Source organism: Rhinolophus sinicus, chromosome 17, assembly GCF_057876585.1.
Source record: "Rhinolophus sinicus isolate RSI-liver-muscle chromosome 17, RSI-T2T, whole genome shotgun sequence".
Lineage (NCBI taxonomy): Eukaryota > Metazoa > Chordata > Mammalia > Chiroptera > Rhinolophidae > Rhinolophus > Rhinolophus sinicus.
The window spans coordinates 84,284,474-84,312,124 of NC_142517.1; the positions used below are offsets into that span (position 1 = coordinate 84,284,474).

At 36.1% G+C, this 27,651-nt stretch overlaps 1 long non-coding RNA gene across 2 annotated transcripts in view; it reads right to left on the minus strand.

Moving 5' to 3' along the window:
* Nucleotides 1–27,651, minus strand: part of LOC148754823 (uncharacterized) — a 351,795-nt gene that overhangs the window by 14,665 nt on the left and 309,479 nt on the right. For both annotated transcript variants that reach the window (XR_016019604.1, XR_016019603.1), the window contains 3 exons: nucleotides 26,209–26,409; nucleotides 24,739–24,895; nucleotides 22,476–22,616 (listed from right to left, as the gene is read on the minus strand). This is a non-coding gene — a long non-coding RNA (uncharacterized LOC148754823). The remainder of the gene's footprint in view (nucleotides 1–22,475; nucleotides 22,617–24,738; nucleotides 24,896–26,208; nucleotides 26,410–27,651) is intronic.

Genomic DNA, 27,651 nt, shown 5'->3' on the forward strand with positions numbered 1-27,651 from the left:
ACACTTTCATCATCCAGAATTCTAAGTCACCATTCCTTTTTATGGAGTTTTATTTGCATTTATATGTATTCCTAAAATACATTTTTAGGAATACGTAGAATTATTAGCTGTTTTTAACTTTATAAAAGGATACTATGTCGTGTATATAACGGCTGTTGAAATTCATTTTCTTTTCCTATATGGGAATTACATTGTTACGATTAAGATTTGAGTACTAAAAATGGCACTGCACAGTGCGGACGCATGTGTGTGCGTATGTAAACACATGAGTTCATCTAAATATTTAGGTTATTTCTGAGTTAAGTTCAATCCTTGTGCTTTGCTATCTGATTTCTTAGGTGTGTTGTTCAATGACATTATTAGAAAACTGGTCGTTCACATAGGAAATATGATATACTCTCTATCTAACTTCTGTTCAAATTTAGCTACATATAAATATTAGTTAAAAGAAACAGTTTTTTAAATTTAAAAATCTATAGTTTCCCATTTTTACTAGCATTTCTTTTGATCATAAACACCAATATACACAGACAGAAAGACCATTCATTTTCTAGAGCATAACACTGAGACTTTTACTGGTTACACTCACTAAATGCATTGAGGGACATAATTTTACTGACGAGGTCGGACAATTACGTTTGCGAACTCATCCTGGAAAAAGTGTTACAAACCTCATTACTGAATATCACTACAGTCACCTTCAAAGTACTCCCCTTGGAAAGCTATGTACTGACAACAGCACCTAGTCCACCCTTCAAAGCAATTTTGGAGATTGTATTCAGGAATGGCCATCAGAACTGTCGTCATATTACCCTTGATGTCCTGAATGTCAGCAAAAAGTCTTCCTTTCAATATTTCCTTTAACTTCAGGTAAAGAAAGAAGTCATTGGGGGTCAGATCAGGTGAGTAGGGAGTGTGTTCCAATACAGTTATTTGTTTACTGGCTAAAAACTCCCTCCCAGACAGTGCCGTGTGAGCTGGTGCATTGTCGTGATGCAAGAGCCATGAATTACTGGTGAAAAGTTCATGTCGTCTAACTTTTTCACACAGCCTTTTCAGCACTTCCAAATAGTAAACTTGGTTAACTATTGGTACAAACAGTTGGTACAAATAGTTGGTACAAATTCATAATGAATAATCCCTCTGCTATCAGAAAAGGTTAGCAACAAGTTGCAACAAGTTTGCAAACTTAATTGTCAGACCTCACATATGAATTAAAACAGTGCCAAAAATTAGGTTGAATTAGGTTTTAGGGTACACAAAAATTTAAATAAGTTTCTTAATTAATTATAGCAACTAATAGTGCTGTACTTTACTTCTATGAGTACTTACTGATTCATTCTGAGCATAATTTCTGAATAAGTGCAACACTCCTATTATTATTACCTTTTTAGTCAAAGGAAGAGTTAACATAAGTAGTGGAATACAAAATTCACAGATGGGGAAATGATATATTTTCATCTGCCTTTGACATAATGGGTCCTGAACAAGGGCCTTGGAATCATAGGAATGTTCATTCCGAGTGGTGACATTTCCAAGGCTAGTTGAAGTTGGAAATATTTTCATTTGTTGGAAAATGGTGTTCTTTGGAAGATTTTTTTACACCTGCAGAACATGAAAACATATTTACCCCCGTGGGAGTTTGTCTAAAATATTAAGTTCATGAGGAAATATCTGAGTGAAAGAGCTTATTTCACAGACCTTCATTTTTATGCTGAATTTAAAGTAGAAAAAAAGCTCTTCACAATTTGTAGAACAAAAACCCAAAAATTGGTATGAGAGTTTTAATATTTTCTTACATTTTGTTCAAACCTGCATCAGCAAGACTCCTATTTACATGTGCTCTTTCATAAAATTTCTATTAAGCGTTTCATAAAAATTCATAACAAATAATTTACTTAAAAGTGAAGATAAGAGATTTTACTAGGTTTGGTAAAGTTTTTCCTAAGTAGATTTTTCCTTCCTCTGTTGTTATGGCCTATTGATAATTGGTTCTTTTAACAAAGAGGGAAACTATTAAAATATGTTTCTTTGAATTGTAGTTCAATTTTCTTCAAACACATCCATAGAGAAGATATATGTCATTTGAAGTTTAGCCAGAGACCTGCTTTCTAACATATTTGGATTTTCAAAGAATATTTTTTTTCCCCATTGGAGTCATGTCTTTAAATTACATTTCTGTTTTTAGAATAATAAGAATATATGGTATAATGATGCATTGATAAGCATTTTACTTATCCTCTTTGTATGTGGTCAAATTTCATAACAATCTCTTTTGATTCTTGGGTAGGAACTCTGGAAGTGATTTGACTTATATCCTGGAAGAAAGCTAACTCTGTTCAGATTGCTGTATAGTACAAAGGAACAGGTTGGCAAATCAGACTTATAAGAAGTAGCGATATTACCCAGTATCAACATTACTAATACTTCAGTGATACAAATGATCTTGGAGCACAAAAAAAGCAGGGCAAGGTCTGAGATAACCAGTGCAGTCTTGCCCTTTCTTGCCTTATCAAGATATGCTCCAGCTCAAATTAACATGAGAAAATCCTAAGTCATTATGCAGCTATACTATTTACACAGAAGGGAGCCATTGCAACATGAAATGTATTTCTCTAGTTCCATAGCGTATGTGAGATTTTTAAGACAGCCTTGCTCCATAAACTCATAAGTCCATGTTTGTCCAAAATAAGCAATCCTAGACAGACGAGTTACATCCTACTAAAAGGTACTTCCTGCTAAGAGTGTTACATATCTAAAGACTGTGGCTAACAAATTCCACTAGTTAGTTTTCAGGGCAATCTGTCTTTAGAAGGTTTATAGTGGGGTGGAGGTGCTCAAGGGTCTCCTTCATTCTTTCTTTGTTGGGAGCATCTGCCCTTGTAAAAGGACAGAAAGAATTGAATGTCTATTGCCTATCATTTTCTCCCAAACATTATTGGATGAGGAAGAGAACTCGTTGAAGTAATAGAAGACGAGGGTAAGAAAAAAAGTGGTTTGCCTAAGAGGTAAAACACCAAAATGAGAAATAAAGGTTTGGGAAGTCACTTAGGAGAGTATTGTCTATTTAGCAAATCTATCAATATCTACCCCAGACATATGATACAGATATTATATTGTATATAATTTCTATAGAAAAACGCTTGATAGTGTCATGTCTCTGTGAAGAATTTTTCAGTAGCATGTTTTGGTTTCATTACTGAAATTGTTCTAATTTGTTTTATTGTTTTCTTAATGAGTATTACTTAAGATTTCAAATATTATACCAGAGTACTAAAAAACATAATGGAAATTCTGTGCAAAATTACTAAATTTTGTTATGTCATGTTTTGCCCAGTTAGTAGCCACTGAAATGATTGAGACCATTCTGTTATCATTCTCTCGAAAAATGATATATATTGATTTTAATTCTTGTAAAAAATAATGCAAAACAATTAAAACAAAAATGAAATACAAATTATGTCTAAAATCATTAGGTTAACATACTTTATGTGTGTGTGTGTATGGGAGTATCCTACACAGTATTAAAATCTTGTCACAGTAAAATCAAACAGTCAAGAAATAGCATTCTTTCTCTGTCTGAAATAAGTCAGCATTCTTTCTCTGTATGAAATAAGTCAGCATTCTTTCTCTGTCTGAAATAAGTCAGACAGAGAAAGACAAATACCATATGATCTCACTTATATGTGGAATCTAAAGAAAAGAATAAGTGAATGAGCTAGTCAGAAACAGTTTTGGAGACAGAGGAAAAACTGAGGGTTGCTAGATGGGCAGGGGGTGGGGATAAGGGGGAAGGTGAGGGGATTAGAAAACAGTTGGTAACCACAAGATGGCCACGGGGTTTTGAAAATTAATGTGGGGAACATAATCAATAATGTAAAGATTTTGTAGGGTATCCGATGGACATGGGTCCCATTTGGGCGACTACCTCAGGGATGATGCAGATGCTTGATCTCTGCACTGTACACCTGAAGCTGAACAATAATGAATGCCAACTATAATTATATATATAAACACACACACACACACACACATATATATATATATATATATATATATATATATATATATATATATGTACATGTATATATATATAATTAAAAGAAGCAGAGTACAGCATTAGGAATAGTGACAGTGGAAATGTAATGGCTCTGTGCGATGTCAGAGGGATAGTGGATGGGGGAGGGGGGTTCACACAGTGTGAGGGATATAAATGATAAACGTCTAAGTTTTGCTTTGTCTTGTGCACCTGAAACTAATAATAATAATAAAAAAAAGAAATAGCATTCTTGAGTATAACATGACTTTTGAATTGCCCCTAAGAACAAAATAATGGTGATTGTAAGAGAAAATACAATCAGTTTTCATACGATTGGTCTATACATGTAGACTGTCTCAATATATTTTCACCATGCTCCACATGCTTGTGTAAGTACCTCTGCTGAACATAAATCATTTCCTCCCTATCTCTATAACGTATCAGAAGAATATTACTAAATGCCAATTAATTGGGGGAAATCTCTATTGAAGCTCTCTGAAAAGTAGGAACCTTGAGAAACACTTTTTATTGACAATTGATCCAGAACATAATAATGTATGTTTGTGTATTCAATAAATCATTAAGTTAATGAATGTCTTACCATTTTCCATTAAGAGTTATGTGATCCTGTGTTTATGGTAGGTATTATGTTGCATTTCATTTTGAAGATATTGAAGAATTTATAAAACTGCAAAAATACAAAGAGTTAGCCTCTTTGACATGCATTTATGTTGAGTACTTGATTCTTCATATATGTCTGATGTCTTTATATCAAGTATTTCTAAATCTTTCTTTCTTATGGCATTTTTGTCAGATTGTATCTGGCCACATATTCTTTCTTGATTATGGGTTTCCTATAAACTGGATAGCTGCTCAAAAATCACATCTTCTTATTTGCAATCTAGGAAAATAAAATCTATAGTTCATTCTCAAATGCCAAGTGCTGAAACGCAAGGTCACTGGGCAGGATGAGAGCTCAACATTTTGTAAAAGGATTTGAAAAAATAATGACAGAAATAAAACATGCATCTCAGAATTAAAATGCTATCATTCCTTCTGGGTGAAAGTAAAGCAGGGCAATACTCTTATAATTACCTTAATCATATTTTATTAGGTAAGATCATTGGATAATGCTTTGAATAAGTAATAAATATGCCTCAATAATTGACATTGATTAATAATAATGATGAAGAGGGGAATAATTAAAGCACAGTAAGTAATTCACATCAAAATAGATATGTAAAGTTAATAATAAATGTATAATGATAATAAGACAAGAATTCTTATCAAGTTCTTCTCAAGTTAAAAATAAAAAAAATGCTACTAAAAATGAATATCACTAATTTTTATAATCACCACTTCTGTCACTGGGAGAGTCAACTATACTTTAAGTTGTATTTTGGTGTCCTTTTCTTATGCCAGAAAGACTCAGGGATGGAAATTTGCATGCAGGTGGTTTATTAAGGGGGGCACTTGGGATAAATACCCGTGAGCGAGTGAGGTAAGCAGGATTGGGTATGGGGAGAAGTTGAACTGTGAAATATTTGCAACAAAGGCCTCAGGCAATCCATGAGCAGCTTTCAGGCTAGAATATGCCTTTTGAGCTTCTTGTTCCCACCCTTGGGGCAAGGGCCTGGTTTTTGTAGTCCTATTTTAACCAAGTTTTGGATGCAAGATGCCCTGAGATGCCCATGGGTAAAAGAGCTCTCTTAAACTTAGAATAATTTCTAGGGAGAGACTCAGTAATGGGCTGTCTGCAGTCTGCACACCTAATATCTGAAAAGACTAATACCTTGGTCCTGAAAGTGCGGGATGGGTCCAGGAAGCATAACTTTCACTTCACCCCTTTATTAAAATAAATAACATAACAAAAATCCTTCATAGAACACTAGCTATTTATAACCACAGATTTTGTTTCATAGCAGTTATTCATGTAAAACTTACTTACCAGGGAAACCTGTATACTTTAGTCATATAATGAAGTCTTTTAGAACATTGCAAGTACATTTCCCTAATACTGTTTCTCATGTTGAATTTTGGTTGCAGTTTAAAATTAGAAGAAAGAGAATATTTACCTAATGTGATAGTTTTATGGATCAACTTGGAGGGTGTTGTTTTTGGATGAGATTAGCATTTAAGTCAGTAAACTTTGGTTAAAGCAGATTGTCTTCCATAATGTGAGTGGATCTTGTCTAATCAGTTGAAGACCTGAACAGAACAAATACCAGCCTCCCTGAAGGAACCCTGGAGCAGACTTCCTTTGGACTGGAACTGCATCGTTAACTCTCCTGGCAGCCTGCTTTCCATGCTGCCAGCCCATCTTACTGATTTGGACTTTCCAACCTCCATAATCACAGAGCCAATTACTTATAATAAATTTCCTTATAAATACACATATGTACATATCTTATTGGTTCTATTTCTCTAGAGAAACCTAATGATTAATACTTTTAGTTTAAAACCAAGCAATTAGTCAATTGATAAAATTTAGGAAATTATCATAGTGATTTTTGCGTAATTATCCTTAACCTCATTTTGGTTTCATTCTTGTTCAATATTACATTCCAAGCAGATATCTCTGCATATTCAAATTAGGATTTAGTACAAGGATATTCTAACCTTTTTTATTTGTCAGGGGAATTATCCTCAATAAAATTATATCAAAAATGCATGACTTTGACTACAGTCAAATAAAAGAGGACTGCCAGACAAGGATTTTAAAATATCTCAATTACTAGTTTTATCCCTTTCCTTTATTATCTTTCCCAAAGAGTGGGAAATTATAAAACTACTAACCCAATCGAAAATATATTTTTTAATGTGTATGGTGTTTTTCTTTGTTCCATATGGCCACATTAGTTCCTTTCCATACATATTTACCATACATATATTATTTTCTACGTTCTGTCTTGACTTGTAATACTTTAATAAACAAAATGCATATTTTTTTTACATTTTGGGACTTATGTTAAAGTGAACTTTAGTGAAGTGTTGGCTTCATTTTCTGTTTTATTAGTCTAATTGTAAACTAAGTTTATTTAACTTTATCATTAATCCCATTCACGCTAAACCTGAGATTGAGTCTGATGAACTCATAAGGGACCAGGATACTGGTGTCCAGTGAAAGCCTTGAAGGTAATTGAAAAGAAATAAATAAATGAACAATTTTAAAAGTGAAGCATCCCTTTGACTTATAAGTAGAACCAATATATCCGTATAGTATACATCAGGAACTCTGACACTACATATGCATACACACACACACACACACACACACACACACACACACACACACACACACACTCAAACTGGTCAGAAACTCTGAGAGTGGTCCTCAGCAATTTCTGTTTTTAAAAGTCCTCCAGGTGATTGTAATGCATGGTAAAGTTTAAAAAAACATTGGCTATGAAAGGCAGTGTAGATGTTCCTCAAAAAATTAAGAATAGAATTACCATATGACCCAGCAATCCCTCCCCTGGGTATCTACCCCCAAAATCTGAAAACATTTATCGGTAAATATATATGTGCTTAGATGTTCATTATGGCTTTATTTATGGTGTGTAGGTCAAGCATAAATTAGGTCAACTTGTTTGGTCATACTAGCCAAGTATTTTATGTGCTTTCTGATTTCCTATCTACATAATTAGTATTGAGAGAAGAGTGGCAAAGTCTCCAATTCTGCTTATGGTTTTGTCTATTTCTTCTTTCACATATATCTTTATGGATTTCAAACCTTTGAACATAAAAAGGTTTAGATCTCAAAACTATTATTTCTAATAATATATTACAGAACATATTTTGGATTTTTAAAAAATTGAAAAAGAAAACACATTTTTCTTTATGTCTGCAATTTCAGTATAACAACACTAATTCTCCAGGCAATTTATATGTTCTTGAAGGATGTAGAAAAGGGTCAAGCAACAAGGAAGTACTAGAAGAAAAGCACACTTCCACGTATTTCAAGATAACATTTCTCATTACACTAGACATATTTTAAATGCACTTTGAAATGGAACTGACTGAGATACACATTATACCAATGATTCCTATTAGGCATACATTGAATTATATACATATGTCTTTTTTAATCTCATGCAACTAGTAAGCAATATCTCTGCCGTCACTTATTTGTACCATAAAGGGTTTGATCCGCAGAAGGATCTTAGCTTGAACACTACATAATTTTATCATATTAGATTCATTCCTTTGCCACAGTTTTTGTGATTTTTGTGAATTCTTATTCTGATTAACTGTATTAGGGGCACTGTGACAAAGTACCACAATTAGGTGTCTTAAATAACAGAAATTTGTTGTCTCACAGTTTTGGAGGAAAGAAGGTCCAGATCAAGGTGTCGGTGGGCAGGGTTGTTTCCCAGAGATCTGTGAGGCAGAAATCTGTTCCATGCCTGCATCCACGTGCTTTGCTGGCCATGTGTGGTGTCTACAGCATCACTCTGATCTCAGCCTTCATCGCACGGTGTTCCCTGTGTGCATGTCTGTGTCCAAAATGTCTCCTTTTGAGAAGGACACCAGTCATGTTGGCTCACCTGACTCCAGTAGGACCTCACCTTAATGCATTACAGCTGCTGCAACTCTGCTTCCAAATCAGGTAGCATTGTGAGGTACTGAGGGACAAGACTTCAGCATATGAATTTGGCGGGGAACACAGTTCAACCCATGATAGGCAACAATCGTATTCTCCGTTTCTTACAGCTTCCTTTTACCTTATCATGTATACCTTTTAATACCTTCCAACTGCATTTGAATAAAATCAAGTATATTAATATAGTCAGCAAAAACCCTGTTTCACCTGACCCCTGCCTGTATCTCCAGTTTCTTTTAAAATCACTCTTTGCTCTTTATGTTTCACTTATACTTCTTTTCTTGAATTTTTCAAGAATGACTTTGGCATCCGAATAGCTTCCTATTAACTGTTTTTTTCTGCCTAGAACACACTCCACTACAGTTATCTCCTTATTCACTTAGCTAAAACTACTTCTCTTCTAGACACATCATAAATCATCATCGCCTCCTGCAAATTTTTCCTTGCCTGAACTCTTGTCTAAGCTAGTACTTTCACTTGTATGGCCGAATGGATACTTTTGTAAACATACACGACTTGAAATGATGTATATTGTGTCTTCTCTGTTGATTGTAAATTGCATGAGAGCAAGAGATATGCCTGTTTGCTCATCAGTGTATTCCCTGTGCAGTGGCAGGACATTTGGCACATGGTTAATGCTCCAAAATTAATTGCATGAATATGACAAGTCATATAAGCCAGTAGACAGCCTACAATGAAGCTGTCCAACCAGTTGTTAATCCACAAAATGGCATAATAATCACATTCATATTTCTCCCTTATGTCCAATACATTCCATGAGACTTGAATAAATAACTTATGGCATCTAAATTCAAATAACATTAATGAATGGCAGTGTCTAACACATTTCCCTAGTCTACCAGAATAATAACCCTGAAAGGAAGAAAAAAGAAGAAAATGTAAAGCTAGCATGGCTTGTTTTAATGGAACCCACTGGTGATCATTCTTTTTACTTCAAATACCCGTAAACAAAAATGTAACAAATATTTGAAAAATGTGTATCTCATGTATGTTAAATTTGTCATGCTTTATTTTACAGAATGTAATTAGGTCTAGTTTTGAAAACTAAAGCTGTGCATTTCAAATCATTTTGTAGGATGTTTCAAGTATTACAAAGACCGGTTTGAAGGTAATGGATTATAAATTAACACAGTTCCTGTAAAGTTGGGATATTTTAACTAATTTTAGAACAATTAATTGCTATCATGAAATCTGTACTACACAATTAATAATTTAGCCGTGTTAAGCATTACGTCGGCGTCAGGTCCTATCACTCTCTTCTTTCCTCCCTCTGCTCCAGCCACAGTGAGTCTCCTGCTATCTCTTGTATATGGCAAGTATGGTCCTTCCTTGGAGCCACTGCCCTTATTCATCCCTCTGCTTGATACAATCTTTCCCCAACTATCTACATGGTTTGTAGGTGTCTACTGAAATGCCATGTTACCAGAGAGGCCTCCTGACTATCCTCTCTAAGATTGCTTAATATATATTCAGCCTTGTTTTTATTCATGATAGTTTTCACCCCATAGCACATGGTCTGTTTATTATCTGTATAATCTGTGTTTTTCCCAACTCGAATGAATACTCCAGGAAGAAAATAATTTGTGCTGTTTTGTTACTGTTCTGTCCTCAGTGCCTAGAACAGTTACTGGTATGCCACAGCAGGTACTCGATGAGCATTTGTTGAATAAATGAGTGAATGATGAATGAATAAGTGGATGCATTGAACGATTCCAAGATTCCATCAATTTATCCTGAGTCAATGTTTAACTGCTAAGTTAAACAATTTTGGTCAAACTGTTGATGGACACAATGATACGAGATTTGTCATCTAGTTACAAAGGAGCAAAAACTAAAAATGTGGTTTGAATGCTCTTATTTCTTTGGCCATTATTATTTGCACATTATCACTGCAAATAACTCGTCACTAAGATCCTGTCGTACAAAACATGGCATACAACTTATGATGCCTCACCAGAATTTCATGCCTGTCTCCAATTCTCGCTGCTGATCATTTCCCGGGTCATGAGAATGACCACGAGCCGTCCATTTTTCACAATAATTCAGATTAAATCTCTTTCAAGGAACCACTGAGTCCTGATATTGGTAGCAACTCATTCACAGCTTTTATACAAGTTTAGTATTATCTACGTAACTATTAGCAAGAAAATCATAAACTTCATTTTGCTAATGTAGCATGGCTTCAGAATATTAGAAAATTGGTAAAATTGTGAGTAATCAAGCCAAAATGGATTTTTAAAAAATGCTTTTCTGGGAGGCATAAAGGTTACTATATTTTCCCAGTCATAAATGGGCTTTATGTAGTACACACAGGGACTTCAGTAATATAGACCATCTCTTTGCCACTGTATAGATGCAAAATCTAGTTGTATTTTACATGGACTCTTTTGATTTAAAATGATTTTAGTAACATCACATAGGAATAGCTCAGACCAAATAAAACTACTTCTTAATTTCCATTTTCTTTTTATTTGTTTTTTTATTAAATAAGACTCATAAGACATTAAGAAAATATGATTTCTATAGTGCAGAAATGAAAACACTATTAAATATATCATTATAGCTTTTTGTGCATTAAAAACATTTTGCAAACATAAAAGTTTGATGACTTAAGTGTAAATGAATCAGAATAGCTGAAATTAGATTTTTCTTACAGTGTTTAGTAATAAAGGGATGCAATAATAGATAAAATACTTACTCATGATTTGGGTAAGTATTCCACTATAATTGGAAACATAAATACACATTTTAAAGTTTGCTGTTCAGCAGAGGATAACCAAATAAGTTCTTTTCTATGTGTGTTTCTCTTTTCAGGATCCAAAGTAATATATTCTATAAAGTTTCTCATCAAATATCATCCAGTTTGAAACTAGGAACAGGGAATTCATAAGAAATCACCTTACATGAGTAGTTAAGCTGGCCTCAGGAAATTCCTTATTATTTTATTAAAAGTCTATGTTATCAATATGTGTCTCTTCAACATAACGATGCCTCAAAGAAGAAAACTTTATTTGGTAGTTAGCTACCAGATTCCAATTTCAGGCAATATTTTACATGAGAAAGTTTACCTCCACTCATTACAGAAAAAGGTTTCATTCACAGGTATGCTAACTGTATTATGTGCATTTAATCATTTAAAAAAAAAATCTTCAACAATTTAATTGGGGTGGTAATTAATAGTTAGGCTTATACTCATCTAGCCTCTCCAGTCCATTTACTTTATAAAAATGAGTTTTCTTTTTGTCTGTGTCTTGCTATGGTTGAAAATATTACTGAAAGTTTTATTGTGTGTAGTTAGAGAAAATGTGTATCAAGCAGTCAGAATTCATAGAGCACTATTCCTCACTCTCCCCATCCCCTTCCCAGAACCATATACTGCATTTCCCACTGACTATCGCATAACTGTCTATTTAACAGTTCTAAAGCAACTGAGCTCAGTATCAAATTGATATTTACCATAAACTATAAGGAAGTTAAAAACAGAATGCTTCATCATCAGTTGTTAATAACTGGAATTTCAGAATCTTAGAAGTTATAAGGCATATGTCTTGCCAAAGTTAAAGTATTATTTCCATTTACCTGACTTCCTCTTAACCCTATAGGCTTGGCAAGTATAGTGTGGAGAAGAAAAAAATGATGTAGAGATTCAAGCACTATACCGATGTTCTATTTTTTTCTCTCTTTCTCCTTTTCAGTTAAGTAACTACCAGTGGTTTTACTTGGAAAAGAACTGGATTGAATCCAAGCTCTTCCTTTTATTAACCAATAAATCATGAACTGTAGCTGAAATAGGTCTCAAATAAATCCAATGTCCAAAAAATACCTCATCCTCCTTCCTGCTCTTTTCTTTTCCTGAATTAACATAATTAAAGAAGAGACCAGTTTCTGTTCCTCATTCCCTTCAACCTCAAGTTTCTTTTCTACTTTGAGCCTTGGAATACCATAAAAAGCCATAGAAAACTCGAAAGTGGAAAAAAAAAACCAAACTGTAACACTAGTGTCATGCGGGTATCATGCGGGATCTCTGGTCCTGCTTCCCACATAGAAATGCAGGATATGGTGAGGCCATAAAGGAGCCATAGATAGGGAGTCATACCACTACAGTCTCTCTGACAGCTGGGTTGGAGACACAGGAGGCAGGAGCCACACGATCCACAACCCGCCATCCACTTGTCTTTGCCAATCAACCTCACTTGCTAGCTGCAATCCGCCTCTCTGCAATCCGTAATCCACACTCTGCCATGCCACACCAGGACGCCACACCACCACACCACCACACCACCTTGCAAGCTTAGCTTCGGCAGTTATACCAGTGGTTAATAGATAACTGGTAACAGCTGATGGCCAACTAGTCACAGCTGATGACCATCTACTACTTGAGTCAGTGCCTTTCCACGTGAGGCCGAGAACCTGGAAACTGCACTCCTAGCTCTGTCCCCACAGATAGTTAAAATAGGAAACAGAAGCATCTAGAGAAAGAATGAATACATTTTGATTCAAAAATCATTAAATTAGTATTTGCTATTCTTCCTATGGATCCTAAAATTATAAATTATTAAAAGTTAAGGGTTTCAAAAATTTCCTACTCTGACCTTTTCATTTTTGCAAGTGAAGATACTGAGGAAGTAATTTATTTATGTGTATCCCCATAACTGTCACTGAAAATAACTTACTAAATGCATGCTGCATGGGTGCTGTGCTCTGAATGTTTATAACCCCTCAAAATTCATATGTTGAATTCCTAGAGCCCAATGTGATGGTATTAGTAGGTGGGGAATTGGTGACTATGTCACGAGGTTGGAGCCCTTGTGAACAGGATTAGTGCTCTTGTAAAAGAGACCCTAGGGCTTCTTAGCTTCTTATACCTTGTGAAAATAAATACAAGGAAAAGTCTGCAACCCAGGAGAAGGCCCTCACTCAACCATGCTGCCACCCTTGGACTTCTAGACTTGAGATCAGTGAGAAATACATTTTTGTTATTTACAAGCCACTCAGTTTATTGTATTTTGTTATTAATATTTCAGTGTGAACTAAGACAATGTCCCAGGGATTCAATATGAAATACATATATATCATCATCCTCTCATGTAGGAATGAAATTAGCATTCTTTAGCAGGAGTCTGTCATGATAAGTTTTTCAGTAAAAATGAATTAAGGTAGTGAAAATTCATGTAACCTGACTTTGCACCTTTTTAAAGTAAGCTGCTCTAACTATAAACTGCACCACCTTTCTGTTTAGCTCCGAGGACTAATGGTATTGTTGTTGCCATTGCACCTCTTTGTTAGGTGCTCTTTGCCCTTGAGACTCAAAAACCTCTGACTCTAGGTGCATTGCTCAGACTCCAGTTTTCCTACCTCAAAGGTGGTATTCCTGCCAGGCTCTCCTTGATTTTCATCAGAGCTGATTAGACCAGCTAGAAGACGGCTGCTATAAGCAAGGAAATAGATGATAAGAACTGAGTCAATGCTGTCAGTATTAAGAAAAAAGTACTTGTAAGCCTTGGACATCCGCTCCCCACCACACACACACACACACACACACACACACACACACACACACTCACTCACTGCATTGATGCACTGATGAGTCTTCAGGAGGTTAAGTTACCACAGGTGAGTAGCTACAGAGGCCAGGAATCAAAAGAACATGGCACCAGTTTGCCGGCCCCATGGTTTGCCCAGTAAATTGGTATCCATAGGAATCAGTAATCTATAGTTGCTTCTAATGGCAATGCAATTTTCAGAAAGGATTCTTGCTTTATAAACAACTGATTAAATCCTTTAAGAACAGCTGAGAGTCCCCAGATAACATTCTCTTTTCCTGCTGTCATAATTGAAGATACACACAGAATACCTGCAATAAATGTATTTTAAAAGAATAATAAATTCAGATAATTAAGGGGCTTGGGTGAATTTTGAATTAGCAGATGTAATTACAACCAGCTTTCAGCATAACCAAGTGCTTATAACATAGCACAAAGGAAACACTGTCCCGAGGGTCTAAATGGACAGCTATTCAAAAATTTGTGAAATAGTGGTGATTCTAGCCTTGTCTTCTCCCTGCAGACGGTATTAAATGTCTATGCAGTACTTTAGGAGAGCATAATAAGATATAATAACCCTTTAAACAAATATCAGTGTGTGAGTGGATGCTAGACAAGCACACATTTACAAGTAAAATAAATCTGTTTACCACTTATTTGATACCATTTTCAAGGATATCAAAAGTGATGCCATTATTCCACAGATGACTTGTTCTGGGCATTGTATCTTTTCTGTAAAAGAGATGGCTCTTGTCCCTTAACAGCACGTCTGGTAGGTGTGGATAGCTTTCAGGCGACAAAAGTTTTACAATAAATTTCAGATGGTCTGCGTGAAAAAGACTTGTGTCTCTTGGCAGCTGTAATAGAGGCATCTGCTGCTTTGTTTAAGTCTGCCTTTTCTTTTCTTTTCTGCTTCTTTTTTTTTGTAATCACCATGGTAAGTCTCAATTAACCAATCATATAAATGTAATTATTATTGTTATGGGTATGATTATGATTATGATTACATAGAAATTGTCCCCTCTGGTCTATAAATTGGTGATTTTGTTGATTTGAATGTCTGTATTTGTACAGCAAATCTCGTCTCAGCCATCACTCACAGAACCAAACAAGGTTCAGTGTAGCTTAGTTTCAGCATTCCTAACTAATTACGGTATGACTTAAAAAGAATGTGGAGTATACTTGTGCTTACAAAGGAAACTTTGGAGTTTTATCCTCTTATTGTTATATGTAAAGTCTTGTCTGTTAAACATTTAAAAAGTAATTCCCTCCACAATATTTGCCTTCCAGCTGGGTCAGTATCACAGGATTTTGGCTTTGGACTTGCAATGTCTAATATTCAAAATAGTAGACAAGTGAATTAAGTTCAGAATGTACAAAATGAGTAAATAGGAAATATATTGAACAACATAATTAGTATCGAGAAATGTAGACAGCATCTGGAATAGTGGGTCTTTTCTATGAAGATAAAATTTTAAATAAATGAGAATTATATTTGAAAAATAAAACATCCAAAATTTACGTGATGATTTAGTCATAACTAAGAAGCAGGACAAATGGAAAGTCCGAAAAGTAGAACAATGTGTTCACCACAGAAGCCAGTGTCATTTAGGCTGTATTTAGGAAAAAAAAAGAATGATGGTTATGACTTCCTGTGTACAATAAAAACTGGTCATCTTAATGGGGTCACTTTATAAGTTCTATACTAAGCACTATACAAGCACTACACTAAGTTCTTTGTATCTGTTATTTTATTTAAAACTCACAATTACGGATGTAGGTACTCCAATTACTACATCTATCATTAAGGAAACTGAGTCAATGAGAAGTCGAAAAAATTCCTAATCAGATTGTATTTGGCCGATTGTTAAATAGGACAAGTCTTTCAAAGTCTGGGAAGTTCTTACTATATGCTGTTCTTGCTAAATGCTAAAATGTACCACAGTATTTTGCAGACACAGCTGCAACTGGATGAGCTTGACCAGGACCGCAAAGGATGTTTCACCAACTGCTAAGAAGAAATCAACGTGTAATTAACCAAATATTGTATATAAGTAATGGCTAAGCCTCCCTTCAAGGAAACATCTGTGTCTGTGAATCCCCTGTCTCCTTTACTTATTGCAAGTAAATAAAATTACCTAACAACAACCATATCTCCTTCTTAAACAGAACACCCCAAGTGGTGAACTCCTCAAATTCTGTAACAGCATTGCATCACTTTGGGAATAATAATTGAAAAGAAATATGGTGGAAAAGAAATATTCAGAGAAGTAGGATAAGGATATTAAAGTTTAAGAAAAAAGATTCATTTACTTGTTTATTTGTTTATGGTCTGCATCCTCTACAAGATGCTAAGTTCATGAGCACAGGCCCATATCTGACCAGTTTAAGACTGTATTGCAAATGCCTAGCACAATGCTTGGCACGGAGTAGGTACTCAGTATATTTTCCAATACACTTAATAAAAATAAATTTTCCTGCTCTATATAATACTTTGGGATCCAGGATAGCTGTCCTGAAATAACTTAAGAGCTGTTGTGTGAAAGATTGGATTTATTCTGTATGCTAGTGGTAGGAAGGAAACAGAAAAATAGAGTAGGTGGAGTGCTGTTATTTCACTGTCACTAAATATTCCAGCATGATCTGAGTATAACTTCTCAAGGGTAGTGAAAAGTATTTTACTCTTAAAATGGTAATAGGTGTCCTAGGCATTGAGGTTGTACATAGACTGAATTCTCTGTTTTCAGTTTGCATTCCAGAAAGGAAGAAAATGCCTAAAAGCTTATCAAAAGACAGGGAGAAACTCTGCCTCTCAATGAGAGGCATAGCAAAAGTTTGAGCCATCCTCAATCTACCAAGGAGTAAACTATATGTAGAAAAGGTAAAGGCAAATGAAGAGCCAAGAATAACTGAGATTTTCAAAATAGATTGAATGATTGCCCCATTAATGGACAATGAGGATAATGCTGGTTTCTGGGAGTTGAGCTTGAGTTCTAGCACATAACTTGAAGTAAATGTATAGAGCTCAAACACTAGCTACCAACAAGGTTAGATTGCAAAAACCCTCACCACCCCCATATATAAGATATAGAACAAGAGAAAATGCAAGTTTTAATTTCATGAGCACTATTAGATATAAGAAGGGGAAGGGCCAGCCCAGTGGCTCAGGTGGTTGGAGCACTGTGCTCCTAACACCAAGGTGGTCGGTTCAATTCCCACCTGGGCCAGTGAGCAGTGCCCTCTACAGTTACATTGTGAACAATGGCTCTCCCTGGAGCTGAGCTGCTGTGTGCTGCTGTGTGCTGCCATGAGCCACCGTGTGCTGCCAGAAGTGGCTGGTGGCTGGCAGCTGGCAGACCACCTGCGACCAACTGCCTCAGCCCGGGGGGAGCACAAGGCTCATAATACCACCAACATGGGCCAGGGAGCTGTGTCCTACACAACTAGACCGAGAAACAATGGCTTGAACTGGAATTGGGGGGGGGGGGGGGGGGGCGAAAGAAGGAGGGGATAAAAAGGAGGGGACAATTTAACATACATTTTATTATAACCTTTCAGAGTTAAGACCAGACTTCTTGCTGGGACAGTTCCTGTCTGGAGATAGGTTTGGAGATCTCACTTATGTAAGTATCTGCAAGATATACAGTAGTACCTCGGTTTTCAAACATCTCCGTTGACGAACATTTCTGTTTACGAAAGTGGTAAACCCAGAAGTAAATGCTTCTGTTTTCCAACGAACAGCAGAAGTCAAACATGTCATGTGGATTCCACTGAGTGCAAGATCCTGAGGCCTAGCTGTCGGCTATTTTCGAACATTTCAGAACTTGAATGGTCTTCCTGAACGGATTACACTTGAAAACCAAGGTACCACTGTATTCCTCCCAGTTCTGAAAGTCCACTGATGATTTCAGGAAATATTAAATGTTAATTCCTTGCTAATCTAAATGTGAAAATAATGTCAATGCAACATATGCCATGTAACCACTTAATTGCATGACTTAGTTTATCTAGATGATCCTTACCTCTTGTCATTTAAAGTAATCATTTAAAAATTATATAAAAAATAAAATAATATAACCATAAACGTGGAATTTTCAGGAACAACTTTATATTAAAAATTCCAATTATGCCTCCCTATTCTTTAGACCACGTATCTGATCATTAAGTGTAAATTTTTGTTACTATAAATAGATACATCTTTACCAAGTCTTCATGTTCTGAGAGGAAAAGTCTCCAAGATAGGAAACATTGTCTTTAGCCAAAGTTATTTGAGAAGTTGTGCTGTAGTCTAATGCCAAAGTAAAATGAGATGTATATAATATAAAGAAACAAGGAATCGGGAAAAAAGTGTGCATTAAATAACAAATACAAAAAAGACCTTATACTAATAAATGACTATTAAAATTTATTTCAATTTATAAAAGCTAGTGATGCAAGATATTTTACTCTAATGTTTGTAAAAACTACCATTTTGGCTTTTTGGAAATGTTACAGAATAAGATATCCTGTTTCCCACATGCTGAAAGTCTTTTTAATGTTGAATTATTCCCTAAAAGGTTATAGGATGGGAGTGTTTAGCTCAATGTCAGCACATTTTATGTGAATTTAACAGAAGTAAATATTGCCAATTTTGAGATAGAGAAAAACAAGCAAGCGACTGAATGATTTTCCCATGATCACTAATAAAGAATCCTTGATGCATAATATTATATTATTTTTTACAAATATTGGCAAAACTATTTCTGAACAGTTTTGATTACATAATCTAGTTAAAAACTGTCATTCTTAGCTAATGAAAATGTGACTACAAATCCTTCCAAATCCATGCTAATTTTTGCCCTCATGTGAGATCTGGAACCGGTTTTGATAAAGGTTGCAAAAGGAATGGTTTGGGAATAGTTCTGCTGCCAAGAGTGTAGCTAAAATAAGACTCGTATTTTCCTGTTAAACAATCCAGACATTTAATCCCAGTTTAGTAGATGTTAAAGTAGACACAGGGATGATCAGGACAGGGAAAAACAAAACAAAACAAAAACAAAAACAACATAATACCCACTGACTCTGTAAAATGTCAGTACCTCAAGGTTTAGTATGAGACCTTCAAAAGCAAATGATAAATGTGTACCTTTCTCAAGTTGTTATGGGTTATGGTCAAGGTCTCCCTGGTCATTTTTTTTAAAAGTCAGGTGTCTTTTTAGAATGAAAGGTTCAAGAATCATCTTCTTCTTTGGGGAATTTTCAGAAAAGACTATTTTAAAGGATGGTTGCAGTTAAGTTTGTTCTGCACCTAAAAGAATAAGCTATAGAAATCCCCAAAGTCCCATCTGGCCCTATAATATACTAATGTGATGGTATATGTAATCATATGTGTATAATGTGACAAGATTGAAAAATTTCGTAATGGATAAAAAGGCATAGATTAATAGGCAATAGAATCATAAATTCTAAGGCAAAATTATCAAAGTCATAAAAGTAAATTAAAGAAATAATAATAATATAATTCTATCAATAAAGATGAACCTCTAGACAGGTTAACACAGATAACCATCTAGATAATCAAGATAAAGGATTATTCATTTTAACTAAAATAAAATATGTTGTTCTTTGAATTAATAGAATCATTACCACCCATTTCAATGTGTTGTTGCTAAAACTCGAATATATTTGTTTTCATAATATTTGAACTAAGGATGAAAGAAACAGAAAACAAAGGGGAAAAAGGAAATATTTAAAAATTAAGAGTTTACCCCTGACCAAAATTTTTGTGATGGTAGCCTAAAATCTAGAATCATTTTCACCACTATTCCATTCATCTATGTCAAAGCTCCCTCAACTATAACTTTTTTCTTCTTTATATTGAAAACGAATACTGACATTATAGAATACTACTAAGATTGGCACAGGTGACTGAAATGAAAAAAAAAATCTCCGTTTTGAGAGTGAAAAAAAGAATGTTCTCTAAGGTATGAAATAAACTATTTGCTGGGACTCTGTTTACATGGGCACAATAGTCTTTTCAGCAACAGACAGAAAAGCTTGCCAAACTCATAAATCTGAGGAAACAAAAGGGGAAAAAACACCTCAGAAAAACCAGCCCCCACCAAATCAAAGAATGAACACTTTTTCTTATTTGGAAGAGAAACATAATGTGAATAACAATATTACATGCAAAAAGTGCATAAAAAGCTCTGCTAGCTTAGAGAATTGAATTCAACTATTGAGCTTTTTTGGTCTATATATTTTACTGTTTGAGACATTTGTAAAAATTGAGGTGATTCTAGACTTGGCAGTTTTCAAAGACCCCTAAAAGCCAAGACAGTATTCTATCAATATTAAAAACATGGATATTCTACATGAATAAAAATATGTGCATAGTATATGTCACATGTCAATGCCCTCCAGCCAAAGACCACCAAGAATCTACCTGTAGCTAAACAAGTTGCCACTGAGGCAGATCACACACTGTGGGGAACTAGAAGGTCTCAGAAAGAAGGTTTTAGAGAGGGCTTATTACAGGCTTTTGTGCTCAGGTTGGATGATTTGGGGGAAGGTTAGAGGAAGCAGATGTTGACTCTGGAGTGGGTGAGGTCAAGAAGCAGAGAGAATTCCATGATTACATATTGTAGTAAATCTTAACTAGAAGGAGGGGAGACTGGAGTGAGGTATAATTGTAATGTGTAAAGAAGCAGCAGTCAGTCTTGTTACATGGGGGTGGAGGGTATTGTGTGTGTTAGGGGGTGCTTAGACAAAATTGTGATGCCATCTTCTTTTTTGTCTAATGTCATCAACGTCACAGAGTGGCCTTGTGTGAGGCTGGTATTCTGTGAGATCACCATTTCTGTCCAACAGAATTGGACAATGCCATGACCTAGCAGCTTTAAGTGCCAGGTTAGTTCCCAGCTGCCAAGGGAGATTTTCTTGTTTTCAGGTGTATATTTAGTTAACCACATGGTAGTAAATAAAAGTGGTATGAAAAGCATAGACACTTATGCAAATGAAGTGAATTACTTAATGGACATAAGAAAATAAATGTACACAATTATTTTATGTTATACAATGCTTACATAGTATATGTTTTGGGCCAGGAACTTTCTAAATACTAATTCATTTTGTCTCCATAAAGTATTTACGGTTCTACCTCAGTTTTAAATATTAGGAAACTGATGCATAGAAAGATTAGGCAATTTGCCCAAAGATATATACCTAGTACTCAGTAAAGTTGAAATTTAAACCCAGGCAAGTTGACTTCAGAGTTTAAAATCCTACGCTGTGCTACGACTAAAACCTAACTACTCTTCTAGACTTTAATTATACATGCAAAATTCTTAGGGAAAATTGTAATCTAACATATCCAAACTTTGTTTTCCTTAACATTTAACCATCCCCACTTCCTATTCATTATACTAAACCTTAACAGACTACTCTGGGTTTAATTGTTGCACATAAGGGCTATTATTCAGCCCAGAGGGCTGATTAACAGGGATAGACCATGCAGAAGACAGAACAGAAACAGAACCAAGAAAGATGCACCTTGACCTAGATCCATTAAAACAAAAGTCTGGATTACTTACTTACTTCTATTTCTCAATTTTTACTGTTTGTTTGTTTTTGTGTTTTGTTTCTTTTTTTCTTTTTTGGTTTTGTTTTAATTTAAGGTTTCAGTACAGTTAGTCTGCCTTGACCTATCACAATTCGATGACTATTCCAGTGCTTCCAAACATCTCTGTAGCTCTCAATGATATTTATTTATTTATTTTAACTAAAAAAAAATAAAATTGAGGCTTGGGTAATGAGTTGGTGCTACTGCTTCAGCTGCTGTTTCTACAGAGTCATTCTACCTGCTCTGCCCTGAGTGTGCCAATACTTACCTTTGAAACCATTAGTTGTTTATTAGCAATTATGATTTACACAGCTTGTCCACAATGGTAATCTATTCGAGTTTCCCTTAAATACAATTTTAGATTCCCCATATAGTGAGAACAATGTATTCTGGAAATGTATGCATTTTACAGGAAGAACTAAGGTCCTTCAGGTTGTAATGCAACATCTACAAGCTAGCTGCATCAGCTCTTAACTTTGCATTACCCTCAAATTTAACCACTGAAATCTTTCACCTGCAAGTTCAGTCCATCACAGTACCTATGACTATGGAATGAGGCATATTAATATACTCCTCAGCTTTGTGTTGGGCTCTGCAAGTCACATATGGCCCAAATCTTCTGAATTGATGTCTTTGGAATAATGACTAAACATCAAAGTATCGACATACCTCAGAGATATTGCGGGTTCAGTTCCAGGCCACCACAATCAAGTGAGTACAGCAATAAACAAATCGTAATTTTATTTATTTATTTATTTATTTATTTATTTATTTATTTATTTATTGCTGGTGGAGGGCCTTGCCGTCAATCTGCAAACAAAACAAAAAACAAACAAACAAAAAACCCAACATTTGTGAGGTACAATAAAATGAGGTATGCCTGTATACAATAAGTTGTATCTTCTTCCTGTTCTGCCATATGAGCCCCATCCCCATCACACAGCTACTAAAACTGGGATCCACTGAACATTTATTTCTCAAGTGAGTCATTGAAAGGAATTAATATCAATTATTAGGTTGGTGCAAAAGTTATTGTGGTTTTCGCAATTATTTTTAACCTTTTAAACCGCAATTACTTTTGCACCAGCCTAATACTATACATTACAATAGTTCATTATCATGTCAGATATTTTTCTAGACTCTGAAAATAAAACAGGTTACAAAGTAGACAAAAATCCCAACCCTTAAGTTTATATTTTAGTGAGAGACTATATTTGCTAGAGTAGGCAACCACTAAAATAAATAAACCTAAAATGGCTCAAATAAAATAGAAAGTTAATCCTCAAGCAGAAAAAAATAGTCAAAACTGCTCTTTTGGGTCAGGGTGGAGGTGAGACTGCTTTGCCCCACACATCCATTCAACATGTGATTGTAAGATGGTAATGGGATACACTATCCAGTAGACAGAATGAAAAAAATTGAAGGAGTGCATGTGGAATCTTTGTATGTCTTCTTATTCTAGAGCTGGAAGTATGGCTATTCACTTTTGATACATTGCATTGTCTACAATACTGCCCTTAGATGTGGGCATTTGGGGACTCTATCTCAGGTCCTACATTTCAGGGTGCCAATGTTTTAGGGTACCTATTTAAAATGTTTTCAGTCCTCCTGTCACGGTGACCCTGTATCTTCTATTTTGAGAATTTAAACCTCTGATGTAATTCGATTTGTCAGTGGTTTTGATATGGGAGCCCCCCTCACTATAGAAATTTTAAGTCTCCTTTTCTCTAGTTTCTTAGCTCCTTAGTCCCTGGCTTTGATGACTCTTCTAATCAGTTTCTGAATCTTACACCAAAGATTGCACCTAGCCTGAATCACAGAATGCCTCTCAGATAACTACTTAAAAACTTGTGACTTTCCAGCATCCCCCAAGCCATTCCGGATCCCCCAGGCCAGTGTGCTTACTGATTGTATTCGTTGAAGCCTAATGTTCTTTCCAACCCATTCTGGGTCCAGCTCCTGGACAAGTGACGCCACCTATACAACTGGTCGAATGGCCACAGGCACAACAGAGCTAATGGGTTTATTAATTAAAATCTATTTTTCTTCATTTAGGGGCCTTGGGGACACAGAGGATATCCCATCAAAATTGCCGGTTGCAACCAAGGAAGCCAACACGGTCTTCCCCAAATAGGTAGGGACAGCTCTACACCTCTGCCCAGCAGAGCAGTTTTGACTATTTTTTTCTGCTTGAGGATTAACTTTCTATTTTATTTGAGCCATTTTAGGTTTATTTATTTTAAAGAAGAGAACTCCTGTCCCTCAACTTCCCATAGAGATTTTATGGGGATCACGTCTCTCAAGGGGAAAACAAGGCAGGCCGTTAGAGATAAGCAACGGGTCTCTGCATTCTTGCATAACCCATAGTATTCAACCGCCAAAAAGACCTCCCCTCTCTTCCCAAAACTTCCCCTTTTTATTGTAATTATATGCACCTATGAAGAACAAATGGGTACAAAATACCTAACTAGATTAAGCGGTCACTCACACCTGGGCAATAAAAGCCACAACGACCTGCATTTCATCTGGGCCTCATTATACCATCATTAACAATATTATACATAATCCTGGAAGTTCATTAATATCATTATAATAGACTGAATTCTGGGAAGGAACATGCACAGTCTAAAAAGATGAGGTAATAGCCTCTTGTCAACCACAGGTGTCAATCAAGTGGTCCCACGCCCAGAAAGGAACAGCCCATTCTAGAGAAAAAAGGATAAAAACTCCAAGTCCTCACTAGTCAGGCCTTTTTTTGAGCCAGGGCCCTTGGCTCTTTGGGCCTTTTTGCCTTTTGAGTCTCTTGCTTTGTTCCACCTTGAGCCCCTGGACCTTTTTGCCTTTGAGTCCCTTCTTTTGCTCCTAATAATGCTACCTTGGGCCCTTGAGCCATTCTCTACTGCTCAGGCCACTTCCAATTTTTGAAGTGTACCTTTTCTTCTAATAAACTGCTTTTCCACCACTTTATCTCGGTATCTTGTTCAATTCTTTGCTCGAGATGCCAAGAACAGCACTGAGAACAGCCCACACTCCGGTAACAGTTTGGCTTGGACTTTTTGAAAACTTTTTTTCTTTTCTTTGTTCTCCTCCTGCCAAAAAACGTAATGATTCTGTTTACTGTATGTTTACAATGCACACTCTCCAGTTTCAATGGTTCTGTTTATTTCAGAGAAGCAGAGTGCATGCCTGGCCCTGTGACTTGGGGGAGGTTTTTGCATCTGTGTGGGATCCGCTTGTGATTCTGAGGCACATCAATCTCTGGGAAGCGTTCTTTCCTGGAGTAGCCTGACCAACTTCTCCTTTTTCTTTGTTTTGCCCCTCCTTGCATGCCTCTAAAACCTTTGGTCGTATTAAGAGCAGGAAGGCAGTCTTTGTGACAAGGAGTCCACTGTCTTCCCGTAATGCTGGCATTTTGGAATAAACCTGCTTTGCTTCCCACCAAACCTCACTTATTGAGTGTTGGCTTTTGTGTGGCGAGCAGCTAGACCTTTTGCACGGTAACACTCCAGATATGTGGTGCGGCCAGGAGTACTTTCCAAGTAGGTTGCCTGCATGCCAGACTATATGCTGTGTGGATCCTTAAATCCCTATTTCTCACCGTGGGTTACTTTGTGACCCTCTGCCTCTGCCTAGATATTGCAAAGAGCTCTAGAATTTAAGTCTCTAGGGTCATCCTGAGACCCTGTGCTCGGGTTTAGGTTCCAGGAGGGTGACCTGATGAGCAAATCGCTCCCACTGTTTGGTGTGGTATTTTTTTGTCAAGGTTGCCTGATATTAGGGTGCCTGGATTGGTTGGCATGCCGATGTTGAGTGACTCTCACTCATGTTGGACATGTGCTGAGTTAAGAGATGTAAGCCTCCTACAGCTAACACCTCCACTCAGGCTTGACTCACAGGTACGGGCCCATGCATAGGCTGTTTCTCATTAATCAGCTTTCACTGGCCATGTTCTGACTGTGGTGCTGACTCTGGTCTGCAGCACCCACAGGCAGAAGTGTCTTTTAGTCTGTGAGCCCCCTCTTGCTGGTACCTAGTACCACATGTCAGGCCATCCTCCAGAAGTGGGAGCACCTATGCCTTGAAAGGATTTTGAGATTATTTCTTGACAATGAGCACGTTTCCTCTGGTTGTTGTCTTCTTGTCTCCCACAGATGCGGTGGCACTGTGCTCATCCAAGTCAGTCTTCAACTATACCAGAGGACAGACGGACATTTCCTATAAAGATGCAACTGCCCTTTTTGGTCCACCCATTATCTATCCTCTCTGTTGATAGCGGTATGTGGAAGGCGGTGATGCATTCAACACTGAAAGCGATCACATTTCAAGAGCATAGTGTTTATGGTTTAAAGTGTTCAACAGAAGGTATGGTTGAAACATGTACTATTATATTTTCCAAAGGTACCTTTAAGATGATCAGAAGATGAATCATCTTTCACATTCTTCTGCATGTTCTGGATAATGCTGGCATTTTTCGTCATCACCAATGAAACACAGTGAGACTCTCTGAGAAAGTCATTGAAAGCTGGTAATCTCAGACAGCATGATGGATAATGCCGTGTCTTGAGTAATGATGCAATCAGCATTAAATAAATGGTATTAGGACCTGCAGAGGCAAGAGGATATGTAGGGTTTAAATACAAACATGTTCCAAAAAGCCGCAACATTGTTAGTAATAGCTACTGATCTCTCACAGTGGGAAATGAGAAATTAGCCAGAAATCTCATATTTGACAATAAAAAACCCAGAGAGGTTTCTTAATCTTCATAGGAAGAGACAGACACTAAATCAACACACAAGTAACTTTTCTCACACATTAGTCTAAATTTTCATTTAGATAATAGATATAGATAAATCACATAGATAAATCAGTGTATCTCACATGGGCCAATGAATTTTACAATACATTTTTAATCAAATCATTTAAATAAAAGAGAGCCCCACAAAAAAATATTTTCTTGGGTTTCTGCATACCCCAAGGTTGGCCATGCCTAGAACTTATTCATGTGGACACACCTAATTACAAAGGAGATTATAAAATGTTGTCTAGCTGTAAGTCAAGCAAGAATAGAAAGCATTTGTGTGTGTGTGTGTGTGTGTGTGTGTGTGTGTGTGCACTAGCAATCCTGTCACCGAGTCAGACAATGAAAATGAATATGTAAGTTATCAAGTATATTTGAGTATAAAATATGCTATTGAGAAAAACAAAGTTGAGAAGAGAGACAGGGACTGTCTAATCCATGATAGACCCTTAACACCGCGAGCAAAACCCTGTTCACCATGCTGCTAGTTTTGATCTTGGTTTTGTGCATAGGGACTATTTCCTTATCTCCATATACATATATGTCTGTAGTGGATTTTCCTTTTCTTTGCTTACCTAAATTTAATTCATTGTTTAAAGTCCAGCTCAATTAGCATTCATTCAATTAAGCTTTCCCTTCTCATTGATCATGTCCTCCTCCAGTTTTCCTGAGCATTTTGTTCATGCTTCAACTCTGCCACCTATCTCATTCTACACTTACACTGAGTATTGCATTTTATTTGAAAGCAAGATCCATCACTTTCTTTTTCATCTTTGAATTTTATAATGCTTATCATTGATTGACATACGAAGTCCTCTACAAATGTTTATCGCATGATTTTTAGGCCTGTTCACCTTGGAAAGCTACAGAGACTCAGCTGTTACTAAATGTTGTATCTTCAGAAAATTAATTCAGCTGAGGTTGAGATGTTTTATTATCAAAACATGAAATATTTAAGGTGAATTGATTTGAAATGTTTATTAATTTCCTATCACCATGGAAATTAACCAAGAATTAACCAAGGGTGTTTTTCAAAGACCCTTGTG